Here is a 17,462-nt window from a genome sequence, read left to right as displayed (position 1 = left end):
TTGACAGAATAAAATCCTGTAAGAAGTGTCAATAAATTTAGTGACAAAGAAAGTAAAGAAGAGATTTAAGATTATTTATTTACATAAAGCTCTAAGATTTCCTTTTCAGTAGAAAGTTTTGTATTCATTATTATAAACGTTTTCATTTAACATATTGACTTTTTTGTAACATGTCTTTGGAAACATTTTATATGAGAAATGTAAAATTCAAATATAAACAAATGTTAGCTATTTTGCCAATGTTTTCCATAACATAATATATTTGTTGCTATCATTTATTGTCTGTCCCTTCAAAGACTGCCAGGGTGAATTAGTCAATTACCTAATAAATATTTGAAAAGTATAAAATTCTCATCGCATACCGTGTTAGGCAACAACTCCTCACTTACCAGTAATGCATGGATTCTGAGAACACAGCTAAAAACCAGGAGAAGGAGAAAATGGCCTATATAAACAAATAAGTAGATCATACACCCACTATGTATTTTATTCTGAAGAGAGTTTTCCAGAATCTTAGACACTTTTATGTTATACACAATTCAAATATACATGATCGTCCAGTTCTTCACTTTACAGAAAATAGGAGGTAACAAAATTTAAATTTGAAGGGGAGATTTTCATTTCAAACCTCCTAGCCCCTTGACCCAGCAATACCATATCTAAGAACTCATTATGCAGATGTACTTACACCTCTTTGCAATTGGGTAAGTATAAAGCGATTTCCCACTTCTCTTCCCATCCATTTTTCAAGTAGCAAAAAATTGTAAACAGATAAATTTCCATCCTGAGGTTAAAAAAGGATGGTTTATCCATAAAATGGATTGGTATGCACCTGTTTAAAAAAATGATTGCATTATACTAACATGGAAGGATTGAAAATGATATATTGTTAAGTGAAAAACACAAGGTATATCAGATCCCATTTGTGTAAAAAATGTAATTTTTAATGTTTGAAATCCATAAAGATTTCTGAAAATTAAACAAGAATTTTTTAAATTAATTATGGCTGAAAAATGAGGAGGGGTGAGAAGCAGTAGCATGCTAAATCGTACCCATTTTACAGAAGAAGACACCTAAGTGGAGAGAGGTTAAATAACATCCTCAAACCCTACTGTTTCAATCCTATATTCAAACTCAGGAAGCCTAGCTCCAGAGTAGGTGCGTTTAATCATTTCACAATATTGCTTTTCATGAAAATAAAAGCAAGCCTGCATGTCAGCTATTAAAATGCCAATTTGGTGGCTTTTGCTTTTTATCCACCCAGTCATTTATTTTTTTTTCAAACTTCATTTTAAAACAAACAAAAAGAAATACATTTTTGAAAAGACAAAAAATAATTCTTTTCTCTCAGTATTCATCTCTAAGTCAGTGTGTGTGTGTGTGTGTGTGTGTGTGTGTTTTAGAAAATATTCCAAGTTTAGCCAGTCTTTCACAGAATAACTTTGCCCTCTAGAATTCCTAGGCACACAGTGTCCCTCAACTCCTGCTTGTGGAAAATGTAGTGATCTATGAGTAAAAGCAGGTTTAGAGGCCATTCACCAGAGCTCTGCAATCAGCACTAACTACTATAGGCTTCAGAGTGAAAATCACATATTGATTTTAATTTATAAATCCCCTTTTGGTGGCCTTCCCTGTTGCCTTATAGATTACCTCCGTACCTGTAAATCATCCCACAGATGGGATTGGGTTGTACCACTCATAAACCTGATTCTTTGATTTAAATGTTAGGGGACTGGAGGCAGATATTTTCATTAATCTTTTATGTTTTTTGTTGTTTTTTTTTTTGCCTACACATTTTTCTTCAGGATAATATGAAGATAACTATATAATTTTAACCCTCCTTGATTTATAATTTAAGGTATTTGACTTATAGATAGCACAATGTAAGAAAGGTTAGCCCTGGGCAAATTCATGAAATAGGTATTTTTAGAAATCTCAGCTTCCGGGGTGCCTGGGTGGCTCAGTTGTTAAGCGTCTGCCTTCGGCTCAGGTCATGATCCCAGGGTCCTGGGATTGAGCCCCGCATCGGGCTACCTGCTCCGCGGGAAGGCTGCTTCTCCCTCTCCCACTCCCCCTGCTTGTGTTCCTCTCTCACTGTGTCTCTCTCTCTCTGTCAAATAAATAAATAAAATCTTAAAAAAAAAAAAGAAATCTCAGCTTCCTTATCTGACTTCTTTTTTTCACCTTCTAAGACTCTTCTCCCATTCCTTCAGGCACCTACTGCTTTGACTGTTTTCTTCTCTTAACATTTTTATATCCTCTTTCATTGCTATAAATTGCATGTCACTATTACTAGTTTTTAAATGTTACTTCCACCCTAATGTTTAAACATTGACAAGGATCAGCCCCTTTAAGGGAAGCTTTAAGGTTACCTTGGATTGAAGGTGCTTCGTGTGAGGTAGCCAATCTTTGGAGTACACATCAAGCTCATAGTAATACCTTTAACAATCTTTCTTACTAATAGAGTTATCACAGCCATATTTATTCTGTCCAACCTTGCCTCTGGTTACAGCTAATTGGATGAGGCATGGCCATTTGACACAGGCTGGCCCAATCAAATTCTCTTACCTAAAAAGTTTGATTCAGGAATGAGTTTCTAATTGAGATTTGACTAATGATGTAGAATCTCTGGAGTTGTGGCTCTGAATTCAACTATTCGTGGGCAGAGTATAAGAGAAATCAGGACTGCAAAAGCAAAGAGTGAAGATTTTAAGTGAAAATAAGAAGCCAGAGATGGAGAAACACAGAATATTCATGAGTCCCTGCTCTTGAAATCAGTGAGAATTTTATTGTCTTGTGAAAATTAGCCCATTTCAATTAAGTTGGACCAAATTGGTTTTTGTTACTTACAACCTAAATACTCTAACTGTTGCATAATGGCACCTGCCATCCCCTTTCCTTTTAGAAAGAGATTATTTAATATTCACCAAGGAAATAAACTTATTTGACGTACAATCTATGGGCTCAGAACATTGTTTCCACTTCTAGATCCAGAGTTTAGCTTTTGATCTAAGTTAACCAGAACATCACATTTTCAGCAAGTGTGATTGGCATAGGAATGGGCACATGGTGTATCAAGACCCAGTTGAATGAAGGGACGTTTTTTGGAATCCCTCAGAGACCCTCACTTTCCTTTCTGAATTTGGACCTGAATTTGTAGTCTAGAACAACTGGAACTCTTTTGTTATCAAGAAGAAATGGTTTAGACAGAGATGGAGTCAACCTAAAAAAAAAAAAAAAAAGAAAGAAACCTATAAAAAGAAAGAAAAGGACAGGGTTCTAGTGGCATCACTTGAGTCCCATGTTTAAACACTATCTTATGGTTATATACTCTCTACCTTACAGTGAAAACACTCCTAACTCATATAAAGCCCCCCTGTGCCATTGTTTTCTTCTTTACCTCATATCTTATTATTTGAAATAAAATAAAAATTTCAGATAGTAGAACCATATTAGATTTTATTTTGTTTTTTAAAGATTTTATTTATTAATTTGAAAGAGAGAATGAGAGCACAAACAGGGGGGTGGCAGAGGGAGAGGGAGAAGCAGGCTCCCTGCTGAGCAGAGAGCCCAACATAGGGCTCGATCCCAGGACCCTGGGATCATGACCTGAGCTGAAGGCAGACGCTTAACCGACTGAGCCACCCAGGCTCCCCAACCATATGAGATTTTAATTTCTGTTTTCTATATGCAAAAATACAGTATTTATCTAGTTCGTCAATAATTTATATGATAAAGGTAATTTCTTAATTGTGTACTCCATCTTTTGAAATACAATGATTCGGTAAACACTAGGTATTGCATACAGAAGAAGCAACAGATGGGAAATCAAAAGAGCTTAGTTTGCCTTTAATTTTGCTACATACTAGTTATTTAAAAACTAGGAAACCTCTCTCTCTTGCTTTCAAGAAATAGATAACATGTCTGCCTAGTCAATCCATGTTTCCTGTGTAGATAAAAGTGACACATTATACATTCAAAGCTCTTTGGAAATATTCGCAGTAGTTCACATATGTACCGGTGTATTCTTTGAAATTTAAAACATGATGCCTTCAATTTTTAGACTTCTGAATTTTTTCTATAATTAACACCTAGAGTATAAAGATTTTATTTATTTATTTGAGAGAGAAAGAGAGAGCACAAGCAGAGAGGAAGGGCAGAGGGAGATGGAGAAGTTCACTCGCCATTGTGAAGTGAGCCCAATGCCAAAGCGGGGCTTGATTCCAGGACCCAGAGATCATGACCTAATATCAAGGCAGACTCTTAACCAACTGAGCCACCCAGGTGCCCCTCCTCATAATTTTTTCAAAAATACCTCTGTACCTGTTCCAGTCCCCTTATCCTAAATGACCTTTTCCTATACTGTTATTATAGTTAATTCACCATGAATTTCTTCTCTTGATTTCAGTCAACCTTATTCAAAGCATACTCTTTACTGTGGCTTCCACTTCTTTCATTTATTTTAAAAGTAATAACCCTGTTATTACATTACAGCATGTATAGAAAAGTGCACATATTACAAGTGTTCAGCTTGATGAATATTTATAAAGGGACAGACCATGTAAGCAGCACCCAGGTGAAGAATATTTACTAGCCCTCCAGAAGCCCAGCTTGTTTTACAACTCCCACCAAAGCTAATCCTTATCCTGACTTTAACAGTACAGTTTAATTTTGCCTGTTTTTAAATGCTATTTAGTAAATATAACAATACAGAATATTTTTTTCCCTCTGAGTTCATTCACTGAGCATGTTATGTACAATAGCTATGGTTTATTTTCATTATTCTATTGAATCCATTAAGGGAATATGCCAAGTGTTTTCCTCCATTCTGTGGTGGTGGGCATTTGGGTTGTTTTAGTTTTTGGTGATTAAAAATAATGCTGCTGGGCGCCTGGGTGGCTCAGTTGGTTAAGCGACTGCCTTCGGCTCAGGTCATGATCCTGGAGTCCCTGCTTCAAGTCCTGCATCGGGCTCCCTGCTCGGCAGGGAGTCTGCTTCGTCCTCTGACCCTATCCCCTCTCATGTGTTCTCTCTCTCTCATTCTCTCTCTCAAATAAATAAATAAAATCTTTAAAAAAAAATAATGCTGCTAAGGACATTCATGTAATCTTTTGACATCATATCTATGCATTTCTACTAATTATATACTTAAGAGTACTTTTTGCTGCATTAAAAGGCTAGCATATGTTCAACTTCAGTAGAAAACTTTAAAACAGTTGTCCAAAGTTGGTTACACCATTTTACTCCCCCACCAGCACTGTATGAGTTCCTGTTGATCCACATTCTCTCCAACATTTAGAGCTGTATGTTTTATTTTAGCCTTTGGAGTATGTTTGTCTAACCAGACATTGAAATTTTAAATGGTTTTAATGTATAATAATGTTGTCTGCAAAAAGTGACAATTTTATTTCTTCCTTTCACATTATTATCCACTTTATTTTTTTATGATACTGTCCAGGACCTTGGTTCAATGTGGAATAGAGGTAGTTGTATTACACATCAATTTCCCTGTATCTCTATTACATTTTCAATCTCAGAGGGAACACTTTCAATTCATCAGTATATAGGATGTTTGCTGGAGTTTTTTTTCTTGATAGATATTCTTTATCCAATTAAAGACACTGGCTTTTATTCTTATCTTTATAAGAACTTTTTAAAAAGATTTTATTTATTTATTCATGAGAAACAGAGAGAGAGAGGCAGAGGGAGAAGCAGGCTCCCAAGGAGCAGGAAGCCCGATGCGGGACTCGATCCCCGGACTCTGGGATCATGACCTGAGTCGAAGGCAGATGCTTAACCACCTGAGCCACCCAGGCGCCCCTTTATAAGAATTTTTAATCATGCCTGTATGTTCAGTGTTGTCAAATGCTTTTTCTGTATCTATTGAAATGTTCATATAAGTTTTTCTTCTCTTCCTTATCCTATATATAGTGATACATTTCAATGGTTGATGTTTACAATTCTGTATTTTTTAAATTTTATCATAAAAATTCAAACATACAGATAAGTCGAAATAATTTTATAGGAAACATCTATACTCCCACCACCTACATTCTATAATTGTTAAGATTTTGCCAGAATTGCTTCGTCACATAACTATCCAACTCTCCCTACATCAATCCATCATTTAAAAAAATATATTGATGGGCGCCTGGGTGGCTCAGTCGTTGAACATCTGCCTTCGGCTCAGGTCATGGTCCCAGGGTCCTGGGATCGAGCCCCACATCGGGCTCTCCGCTCAGCGGGGAGCCTACTTCTGCCTCTCCCACTCCCTCTGCTTGTGTACCCTCTTTCACTATGTCTCTCTGTCAAATAAATAAATAAAATCTTTAAAAATAAATAAATAAAATAAAAATATATACCGAATGTTCAACCAATCCTGGACTAAGTTCACTTTGGTTTGTTACGTTATCCTTTTTTTTTTTTTTTTATTTCTGGGAAAATTTATCATTAATTTTTTAGATATTTGCATCTATCTTTGGAAATTACCTGTACATTTTATTTATTTATTTTTTTATATAATGTCCTTGTCAGGTGCTAGGACTCAGGATATGTTAACCTCATAAAATGAATCTTCAGGGATTCCCCTTTCTCCAATTGTTGGGGAAAGTTTATGCAAGGTTGGTGGTATATATTTATTAAATTTTAGGGTCAATTCAGTAAGATAGTTAGCTGGGACTGGAATTTTCTTGCAGGGAAGGTTTTTGTTTTTGTTTTTGTTTTATTTTGTTTTGTTCTTAGAGAGAGAGAAAGCGAGTGTGAGTGTGACATGGGGAGCGGAAGACAGAGAGGGAAAGAGAGAATCTTAAGCAGGCTGTATGGCCAGCCTGGAGCCTGATGCCAGGCTCAGTGTGGGGCTGGATCTCACAACCTGAGATCATGACCTGAGCGGAAACCAAGAGTTGGATGCTTAACCAACTGAGCCACCCAGCTGCCCCCCGGGGGAGGTTTTTAATTTATTTAATAAATATAGAGTTTCTAAGAAATAAATAAATAGATAGAGAAATAAATAAAACTAGAGTTTCTATTCTATTTTCAGTTTTAGTAGGTTATGTTTTTCAGAACGTTTGTTCTTTTCTAAATTGTCAGGTTTAATGGATTGAAGTTATTCATGCTATCTTTCTATTGAGTTTTTAATGTATAATGTCTATAGTGCTACTATCTTTTTCTTCTTACTACTTATAATTTGTGTTTTATTTGTTCATGATTGGTATTGTTATAATTTTATCAACTGTTTTAAGGAACCAACTTTTACCTTTGTTGTTTTCTCTTATTGCCCTTTGTTTTCAATTTCTGCTATTATCTTTAATTCCTTCCTCTATTTCCTAGGTTTGATTCACCATATTTAAAATTAGTTTCTTAAGACACTTCATTTCCAATAAGTGTATTTAAAACAATAATTTTTCCTCTAAGCACTGCTTTAAGTTCATTCTACATGTTTTGACATATTTCATTATGATTCTCTAGTGCAAAATATTTCTTACTTCCTTTGTGATTGCTTCTTTGAACAATGGATTATTTTAAACTGTATTGTTTAATTTTTGAACAGTGGGCCATGATTTAGTTTTCTTTTTTGTTATTGATTTCTAGTGATGAGTAAATACTTTGAATCATTTTATATTATATATAAATAGAAAATAGTCAAGTTTCATTTTTTAGTCAAATAAGTATTTTTTTCTTTTCATTGCACTAGTCTTTAATGTAATTAAAAACTTTTTATTATCTACCATCTATTTGTATTCTATCTGACCCACAGTTTGTTTTCTTCCACTTCTTTTTATATATTAACAAATACATTTCACTTTCATATTCTTCAATTAGATTGTTAATTATATTTTAAATATGTTTTCCTTAGGGGTCAATATACATTCTCAACTTATTACAATCTAATGCAAATCAATAATATTCCACTTTTCCCATATACTAGAACCTTAGAAACCTTTATATCTACTTATCCTCTGTCTCTGCATTATTGTTGTTAAGTATATACTTTTACTTATATTTAAGTTTGCACAGCATATTACTGTTACTGTTTTGTCGTTTCTTAAATTTATCCACATATTTATTTTTCCACCAATCTTCATTTCTTTCTAAATTTCCTACTTTGGTTCCTGCTGAGAACATTTTTCCTCTGCTCTTATTTCTTTTACTAAAGCTATGCTGAAAGCACATGTTCTCTGTTTTGTTTTTGTTTTGTTTTGGTCTGAAAACCTCTTTATTTTGTCACCATTATTAAAAGTGTTTTATCACTAATGAGGGTCTCTTGATTGGATTCCTCAGCACTTTTAATTTAAATCATTCAATTTGGTCTGCTTCTAGCAAAGAATGCAAAACAAACAAAAAAGAGAACAGCAAAAAACATCAACAACAAAACCTATCCCATTTTAATTTGGCTCTTTCCACCCACATTTCTCCTTATTCTCCTCTTACCAGACTACTATTCAGTTTCCAAAGATATCTTTTTCATCCTTGCCTGTGTACCTTTGCTCAAATCCTTCCTATGCTTGCAAAAACCTTTATTAATATTTCTTCTTGACTGCTTAGTATCAATATCCTTTTCTTCTGGTAACAGCAAACTTATGTTCTTTTGGGGAATACTCTTTTCCTTTTCCAAATGACTTGGATGGAATGACAATCAGAATGAATCATCTTCTCTTCACCAAGAATGAACATATAATCCAATCAAGGCTAAACAGATACTTTTCCTTGGTATATTAATCTTGAACTTAGGTGCCCAAAGACTGAAAATAACGGGAGTTGATTCTTCCTGATGATGATACATTATAGAAACACTATAATTGTCTTTGTGGCCTTGATATTCTCCACCTTTTCCCAAACTGATGCTTTTGCATAATAACAAGAAGAGTAATGGTAATATATTTTGCATTGGTGAGACCTATTATAGCATTTTTTTTAAAGATTTTATTTATTTATTTGAGACAGAGAGAATGAGAGAGAGAGAGCACATGAGAGGGGGGAGGGTCAGAGGCAGAAGCAGGCTCCCTGCCGAGCAGGGAGCCCGATGCGGGACTCGATCCAGGGACTCCGGGATCATGACCTGAGCCGAAGGCAGTCGCTTAACCAACTGAGCCACCCAGGCGCCCCCTATTATAGCATTTAATTAAAAGCTGAATATAGTTGGGATTTCTGTAAGACAACAACTAAAAAGCTGAAGAGACTTTATTTATGACATTTGTAGACTGGGCAAAAGAAGATAAAGGACACTAAGATCAGAACCAAAAACTCCTGTCTTCTGAAAAAGAGTTCTGTTCTGAATGTTTATAGAGTAAATCCAAAGATGGAAAAATCAAAACATAATTGTTAAGATCTATATTTATTTATTTTGCCCAGAAAGCAAATAGGAGGCTTTGGGATCCAAAGCATTATTACTTATAGCAACAACTGTACTGGTTCCTCAATCCCCATTCTTTTCTTTATGGTATATCAATAAGAGTCAGATGACTAGGCATGTGTTTATAAAAGGGTGTGTACCACAGGAGAGGACCTGTGAAATTATACAGAAACTACTAGAGAGCTTCTCTCCTCCAGTCCTGAGAGTGGGAAAGAAACTTTACCTTCCTAATTTTAACAAATATTCTCTGTGAAGGAAAAAATAAATTCTTAGTTTACAACTCTTTTGAACACAAATGAATGACTCCTGGTTTTATGATGTTTTGAAATGTACACCTATGGCTCCAAGAAGTGATGTATTTCTGTATTTCTCTCAAGGCCTTTTATCAATTTATTCACCCTCTCACTTCCAAATCTTGTCCATTACCCCAGATTCCAGTTTTCCAAGCTCAGAAAGCTTTAACTGCACAAAAACATGAAAATACTTTCTTACAGTTGCACAAAGAGTTACTGCTATTTTGCCATAAATAAGAGATTAAAATCAGTTAGAGGTTAATTAAAGAGAGAATAGGATGTCTTAGGGAATAATAGATTCTCTCATACTATACTCAGTCAAACATATGGTAAAATTGACCATTTAGTAGAGGTGTTATAATGAGAATTCAAGCATCCAACAAATCTACTGTATTATCACAAGTGGCAAGAAGGAGGTGGCATACTCAAATAGTTATATTGAAAACCCTTTAATGAATAAACTCATTGAAAAAGCATGGTTAAGGTTAAGGAAAACTAACATGTGATAGTGGAGCATCCTGGTGAGCCATTGCCAACCTGGAGATGAAGGGCTAAAAGGAGTGAGTGGTTGCTGGAACAGAGATCCTTGTCCCTTTTTCTGTGGGAGAGGGCCACACAATAGGAACTAAGGCCTCAGTGAAGAATATAGCCACTGCAACCTCCTGTAGCCTGGCAGACAGAAAGCTGGGAAAATAAACATCTTGACATCTCTCTGATACTTCCGTTCCCTAACCTCAACTTTCTGCTGGTGACTTCATTTGTCAAATCCAACAGAGACCAGAAGGCAAGAGAGACCAGTTGACTGAATCTCCAGAGGTCACCCACCCACTCAGTGCACAGATCCTATGGTGAGAAGGCATCTGGTGCATAAGGCAGTGAATATCTAGCTCATACACTTCCAAGTACAAGCGAACTTAACTGAAGCCTGGAAGCCTCTGATTCTGTGAAAGGTTAATCTTATTACATTCTTTCAAGAAAATTCTCACAGCCTTAAAGAAACACTTAAAGGCGTGTATGAACAATTGCTGTATAGAAATGGATATTTTTACGTCAGGCATTAAAGATTGGTATAACTTGGGCGCCTGGGTGGCTCAGTTGGTTAGGCGACTGCCTTCGGCTCAGGTCATGATCCTGGAGTCCCTGGATCGAGTCCCGCATCGGGCTCCCTGCTCGGCAGGAGTCTGCTTCGTCCTCTGACCTTATCCCCTCTCAGGTGTTCTCTCTCTCTCATTCTCTCTGTCTCAAATAAATAAATAAATAAAATCTTAAAAAAAAAAAAGAAAGATTGGTATAACCTGATGGCAAAGTTTAAATAAACCTCCACTAATGGAGAAGACTAAGCTTTACTTGCTCCTGGCTTCTTTGACCTATACACGTTATTCTGAAATCATCAGGATAGACCATCAGCCAGTTTCCTTTCAATTCTTTCCTTATCTCAGGCAGACACTTTAAGAGTCAGAGATCTGTACCATCTGGGCCAGATGAAAGGAGACCCAGTGCTGGTTGCCAATAGCATACTGATGACACTGTATTATGAAACATCTCACTCTTCCCCTGTGAGGCTTCACTAAAGACTTCACAGACAGTACCATATGTCAGTGAGAACTGCAACAGCTAGTCAAGAGTTTGGTGAAACAAATGTAAAAGCTACTAGTTTCTTGTGCTTTTAGTTTTAAATCTACATTCTACCAGTGATAGGTATAGCTGATATAGAAATGCTTTTATCTGTCACATTTTGTCATTTCAAATTTTGACTGGCAGTCAATAGTAATGCAATCCAGATATTCAAAGCAATTTTATGCTGCCTTCTGTCATAAATTAAAATGTTCCATTAACTAAACAAATTCTCAATGGCATAAATCAGCCCACATTAAGTAAATCACAGTTAGTGAAAACCAAATTGTAATTCCATAAAAGTGATTAAGTGCCGGCAAGATATACTGAGATATATCAACTGCAGTGGAGAGCATGATTGTTCAATATCTGTATGTTGTATTTTGGATTGGCTAATTTCCTCCACAGTAGGTATTTTCACTGGAAATATTTAAAGAACAAATATATATCACATAAAATTTTATATTTTATTTTCGCTTTGGATTTTCACCGTAGCCTAATTTTGAAATGTGGCTGATGGTTGGCATCACAAATTTGAAAATCTATAATAAATAATATATTTACTCTAAGATGGAAATAACCTTCCTGTCAGTGGAGTCAATCATTTCTAAATTACAAAATCTACTTTCTAATATGTTATGAACACTATTGGATTGCTTTCAGTTACTCCTTTTAGAAATTCAGTTTTTCTCCCCATAAAAAGGTTGCCAACTGAATGAAGTATGGTGATTTACATGTTAATATACGGCTGTGGTAAACTTATATTTAATAGCATTTAAGAAATGTAGGTATAATTATTATATAGAAATAAAATGCAATCAGCAAATGATTATATACTACCTAACTTGTGAAAAGCACTGAGGAAGTTGAACTGTTTCACTCTGAACTTTAACAAATTCATCATATAGGCTATTATAATAGCCTCCTAACTGGTCTCCTTGCTTCCGTGTTTAATATAACATTCTATTCTTCACAAAACAATGATTGATCAAGCTACAAAACATAAACCAAAAAAAAAAAAAAATCCATAAACCAGTTCACAGTATTCTCCAGCTTAAGATCCTCTGATGATTTTCCATCAAAATTAACACAAAATATAGAATCCTCACAATTGCCCGTATTTACATCCTCCTGTCACTCCTCAAGACTCATCCCCTCCTACTCTCCCAGTTGTTCAGTGTGCTTCTTAACTGTCTTCATTGTTATTCTTTAAAGCTACCAATTAATTTGATCATAATTACTTCACAATATATATAAAATCATGTGCATTATAAAAAATAATGTGGTACAAAATGCTATATATAGAGGCGCCTGGGTGGCTCAGTTGGTTAAGCATCCGACACTTGGTTTCTCCTCAGGTCATGATCTCAGGGTTGTAGGATGAAGCCCCATGTCAGGTTCCGTGCTCAGCGTGGTGTCTGCTTTAGATTCTCTCTCCCTCTCCCTCTGCCCCTCCCTCTCATGCTCTCTCTCTCTCAAATAAATAAATCTTTAAAATAATACAATATATATGTCAATCACACCATAATAAAGCTGGAAAAATAATTTTAAAAAATAATTAAACCCACCAAAATGGCCATCATCAACCTTCCCCAATCCAACTTGTACTTGGTGTCCTCCCTTTTTCCAGATAGTCACATTACTATCTCCCTCTCTTCATTCAAATTTCTTCTCAAATATCATCTCCTCAGAGACCGTACTTAATGCTTCTATTTAAATTATTAATCTCCATCATTTGTATGCTTCCCAACCCTAAGTTTTACATGTTTTTATGAGTAATTTCATTATATACATTGTGTGCATGTGTGTATATATATACATACATACATATATATATTTATAAAGTTTATTGTTTGTGTATCTTGATGGTATATAAGTTCCATGTAGGTACTTGTATTTTTATATGTTCATAGCATAAACAGGATTTGTCACAATAAGGATTCAGAAAGTTTTTGTAGAACTAGTTAATAAATATGACTCAGTTGAAATACATTATGTAATCTATTTCATTTGTTTTATTCCAACAAACGTCACTTGTCAGATACTATACTGGGAGCTAGTGATGGTTGGAGCTCTATTCCTGGATATATTATACACCTCTGCTCTTCTAACTGAGCAAGTGAGGTCCCTGTTTGAAGACCTTTACCACACGGGATCCCACACTTTGGAGAAGCTTCTTCAAAATTTTCTAATACTCCTCCAGTGTCTGGGGCTAGGGTTAACAGAGCCAGGTAAGAATGGTGTCCTGGGATTTTAATCCTTAAAACCCTCTGGTGCCTGGGACTTGCTCTCTAGGAAACCAAAACAGAGATCCCATCCCATCTTTTAACATTGGTTTGCTTTTTGTCTTTATTTAATTATTTATTTTTTATTTTTTTATTCTTATGTTAATCCCCATACATTACATCATTAGTTTTAGATTGTTCCATGATTCATTGTTTGTGCATAACACCCAGTGCTCCAAGCAGAACGTGCCCTCCTCAATACCCATCACCAGGCTAACCCATCCTCCCACCCCCCTCCCCTCTAGAACCCTCAGTTTGTTGTTCAGATTCCATCGTCTCTCATGGTTCGTCTACCCCTCCGATTTCCCCTGCTCATTCTTCCCCTCCTGCTACCTTCTTCTTCTTCTTCTTTTTTTTTTTCTTAACATATATTGCATTATTTGTTTCAAGGGTACAGATCTGAGATTCAACAGTCTTGCACAATTCAGAGCACTTACCAGAGCACATACCCTCCCCAGTGTCTATCAGCCAGTCACCCACATCGCTCCCACCCCCCCCCCCACTCCAGCAACCCTCAGGTTGTTTCCTGCGATTAAGAATTCCTCATATCAGTGAGGTCATATGATACATATCTTTCTCTGTTTGACTTATTTCGCTCAACATAATACCCTCCAGTTCCATCCACATCGTTGCAAATGGCAAGATCTCATTCTTTGATGGCTGCATAATATTCCATTGTATATATATACCACTTCTTCTTTATCCATTCATCTGTCGATGGACATCTTGGCTCTTTCCACAGTTTGGCTATTATGGACATTGCTGCTGTAAACATCGGGGTGCACGTACACTTTCGGATCCCTACTTTTGTATCTTTGGGTAAATACCCAGTAGTGCAATTGCTGGATCATATGGTAGCTCTATTTTCAACTTTTTGAGGAACCTCAATACTGTTTTCCAGAGTGGCTGCACCAGCTTGCATTCCCACCAAGAGTGTAGGAGGGTTCCCCTTTCTCTGCATCCCCGCCAAATCTGTCATTTCCTGACTTGTTAATTTTAGCCATTCTCACTGGTGTGAGGCGGTATCTCATTGAGGTTTTGATTTGTATTGCCCTGATGCTGAGCGATGTTGAGCACTTTTTCATGTGTCTGTTGGCCATTTGGAGGTCTTCTTTGGGAAAATGTCTGTTCATGGCTTCTGCCCATTTCTTGATTGGATTCTTTGTTCTTTGGGTGTTGAGTTTGATGAGTTCTTTATAGATTTTGGATGCTAGCCCTTTATCTGATATGTCATTTGCAAATATCTTCTCCCATTCTGTCGGTTGTCTTTTGGTTTTGTTAACTGTTTCCTTTGCTTTGCAAAAGCTTTTTATCTTGATGAAGTCCCAAGAGTTCATTTTTGCCCTTGCTTCCCTTGCCTTTGGTGATGTTTCTAGGAAGAAGTTGCTTCGGCTGAGGACAAAGAGGTTGCTGCCTGTGTTCTCCTTTAGGATTTGATGGACTCCTGTCTAACATTGAGGTCTTTCAACCATTTGGAGTCTATTTTTGTGTGTGGTGTAAGGAAATGGTCCAGTTTCATTCTTCCGCATGTGGCTATCCAATTTTCCTAACACCATTTGTTGAAAAGACTGTCTTTTTTCCATTGGACATTCTTCCCTGCTTTGTCGAATATTAGTTGACCATAGAGTTGAGGGTCCATTTCTGGGCTCTCTATTCTGTTCCATTGATCTATGTGTCTGTTTTTGTGCCAGTACCATGATGTCTTGATGATGACAGCTTTGTAATAGAGCTTGAAGTCCGGAATTGTGATGCCGCCGGCTTTGCTTTTCTTTTTCAACATTCCTCTGGCTATAAGGGGTCTTTTCTGGTTCCATACAAATTTTAGGATTATTTGTTCCATTTCTTTGAAAAAAGTGGATGGTATTTTGATGGGGATTGCATTGAATGTGTAGATTGCTCTAGGTAGCATTGGCATCTTCACACTATTTGTTCTTCCAATCGATGAGCATGGAATGTTTTTCCATTTCTTTGTGTCTTCCTCAATTTCTTTCGAGTATTTTATAGTTTTCTGAGTACAGATCCTTTGCCTCTTTGGTTAGATTTATTCCTAGGTATCTTATGGTTTTGGGTGCAATTGTAAATGGGATCGACTCCTTAATTTCTCTTTCTTCTGTCTTGTTGTTGGTGTATAGGAATGCCACTGACTTCTGTGCATTGATTTTATATCCTGGACTTTACTGAATTCCTGTATGAGTTCTAGCAGTTTGGGGTGGAGTCTTTGGGGTTTTCCACATAAAGCATCGTATCATCTGCAAAGAGTGAGAGTTTGACTTCTTCTTTGCCAATTTGGATGCCTTTGATTTCTTTTTGTTGTCTGATTGCTGTGGCTAGGACTTCCAATACTATGTTGAATAGCATTGGTGATAGTGGACATCCCTGCCACATTCCTGACCTTAGGGGGAAAGCTCTCACTTTTTCCCCATTGAGAGTGATAGTCGCTGTAGGTTTTTCATAGATGGCTTTTATGATATTGAGGTATGTACCTCTATGCCTATACTCTGAAGAGTTTTGATCCAGAAAGGATGCTGTACTTTGTCAAAAGCTTTTTCTGCATCTATTGAAAGGATCATATGATTCTTGTTCTTTCTTTTGTTAATGTATTGTATCATGTTGATTTATTTGCGGATGTTGAACCAACGTTGCAGCCCAGGGATAAATCCCACTTGGTCGTGGTGAATAATCCTTTTAATGTACTGTTGGATCCTATTGGCTAGTATTTTGGTGAGAATTTTTGCATCCATGTTCATCAGGGATATTGGTCTGTAATTCTCCTTTTTGATGGGGTCTTTGTCTGGTTTGGGGATCAAGGTAATGCTGGCCTCATAAAATGAGTTTGGAAGTGTTCCTTCCATTTCTATTTTTTTGGAACAGTTTAGGAAGAATAGGTATTAATTCTTGAAATGTTTGGTAGAATTCCCCTGGGAAGCCATCTGGCACTGGGCCTTTGTTTTTTGGGAGATTTTTGATGACTGCTTCAATTTCCTTAGTGGTTATAGGTCTGTTCAGGTTTTCTATTTCTTCCTGGTTCAGTTTTGGTAGTTGATACATCTCTAGGAATGCATCCATTTCTTCCAGGTTATCTAATTTGCTGGCATAGAGTTGCTCATAATATGTTCTTAGATTTGCTTGTATTTCTTTGGTGTTGGTTGTGATCTCTCTTCTTTCACTCGTGATTTTGTTGACTTGGGTCCTTTCTCTTTTCTTTTTGATAAGTCTGGCCAGGGGTTTATCAACCTTGTTAATTCTTTCAAAGATCTAGCTCCTAGTTTCATTGATCTGTTCTACTGTTCTTTTAGTTTCTTTTATTTTTTATTTTTTTATTTTTTAAAGATTTTATTTATTTATTTGAGACAGAATGAGAGAGAGAGAGCACATGAGAGGGGGGAGGGTCAGAGGGAGAAGCAGACTCCCTGCCGAGCAGGGAGCCCAATGCGGGACTCGATCCAGGGACTCCAGGATCATGACCTGAGCCAAAGGCAGTCACTTAACCAACTGAGCCACCCAGGCGCCCCTGTTCTTTTAGTTTCTATTTCATTGATTTCTGCTCTGATCTTTATTATTTCTCTTCTCCTGCTGGGTTTAGACTTTATTTGCTGTTCTCTCTCCAGCTCCTTTAGGTGTAGGGTTAGGTTGTGTACTTGAGACCTTTCTTGTTTCTTGAGAAAGGCTTGTATTGCTATATACTTTCCTCTTAGGACTGCCTTTGCTGCATCCCAAAGATTTTGAACAGTTGTATTTTCATTTTCATTGGTTTCCATGTATTTTTTTTAATTCTTCTTTAATTTCCTGGTTGACCCATTCATTCTTCAGTAGGATGCTCTTTAGCCTCCATGTATTTGAGTTCTTTCTGACTTTCCTCTTGTGATGGAGTTCTAGTTTCAAAGCATTATGGTCTGAAAATAGGCAGGGAATGATCCC

The sequence above is a fragment of the Mirounga leonina genome, unplaced genomic scaffold (genome assembly GCF_011800145.1).
Source record: "Mirounga leonina isolate KUSES-001 unplaced genomic scaffold, KU_Mleo_1.0 Mir_447, whole genome shotgun sequence".
Lineage (NCBI taxonomy): Eukaryota > Metazoa > Chordata > Mammalia > Carnivora > Phocidae > Mirounga > Mirounga leonina.
This window is presented reverse-complemented; position numbering follows the sequence as displayed.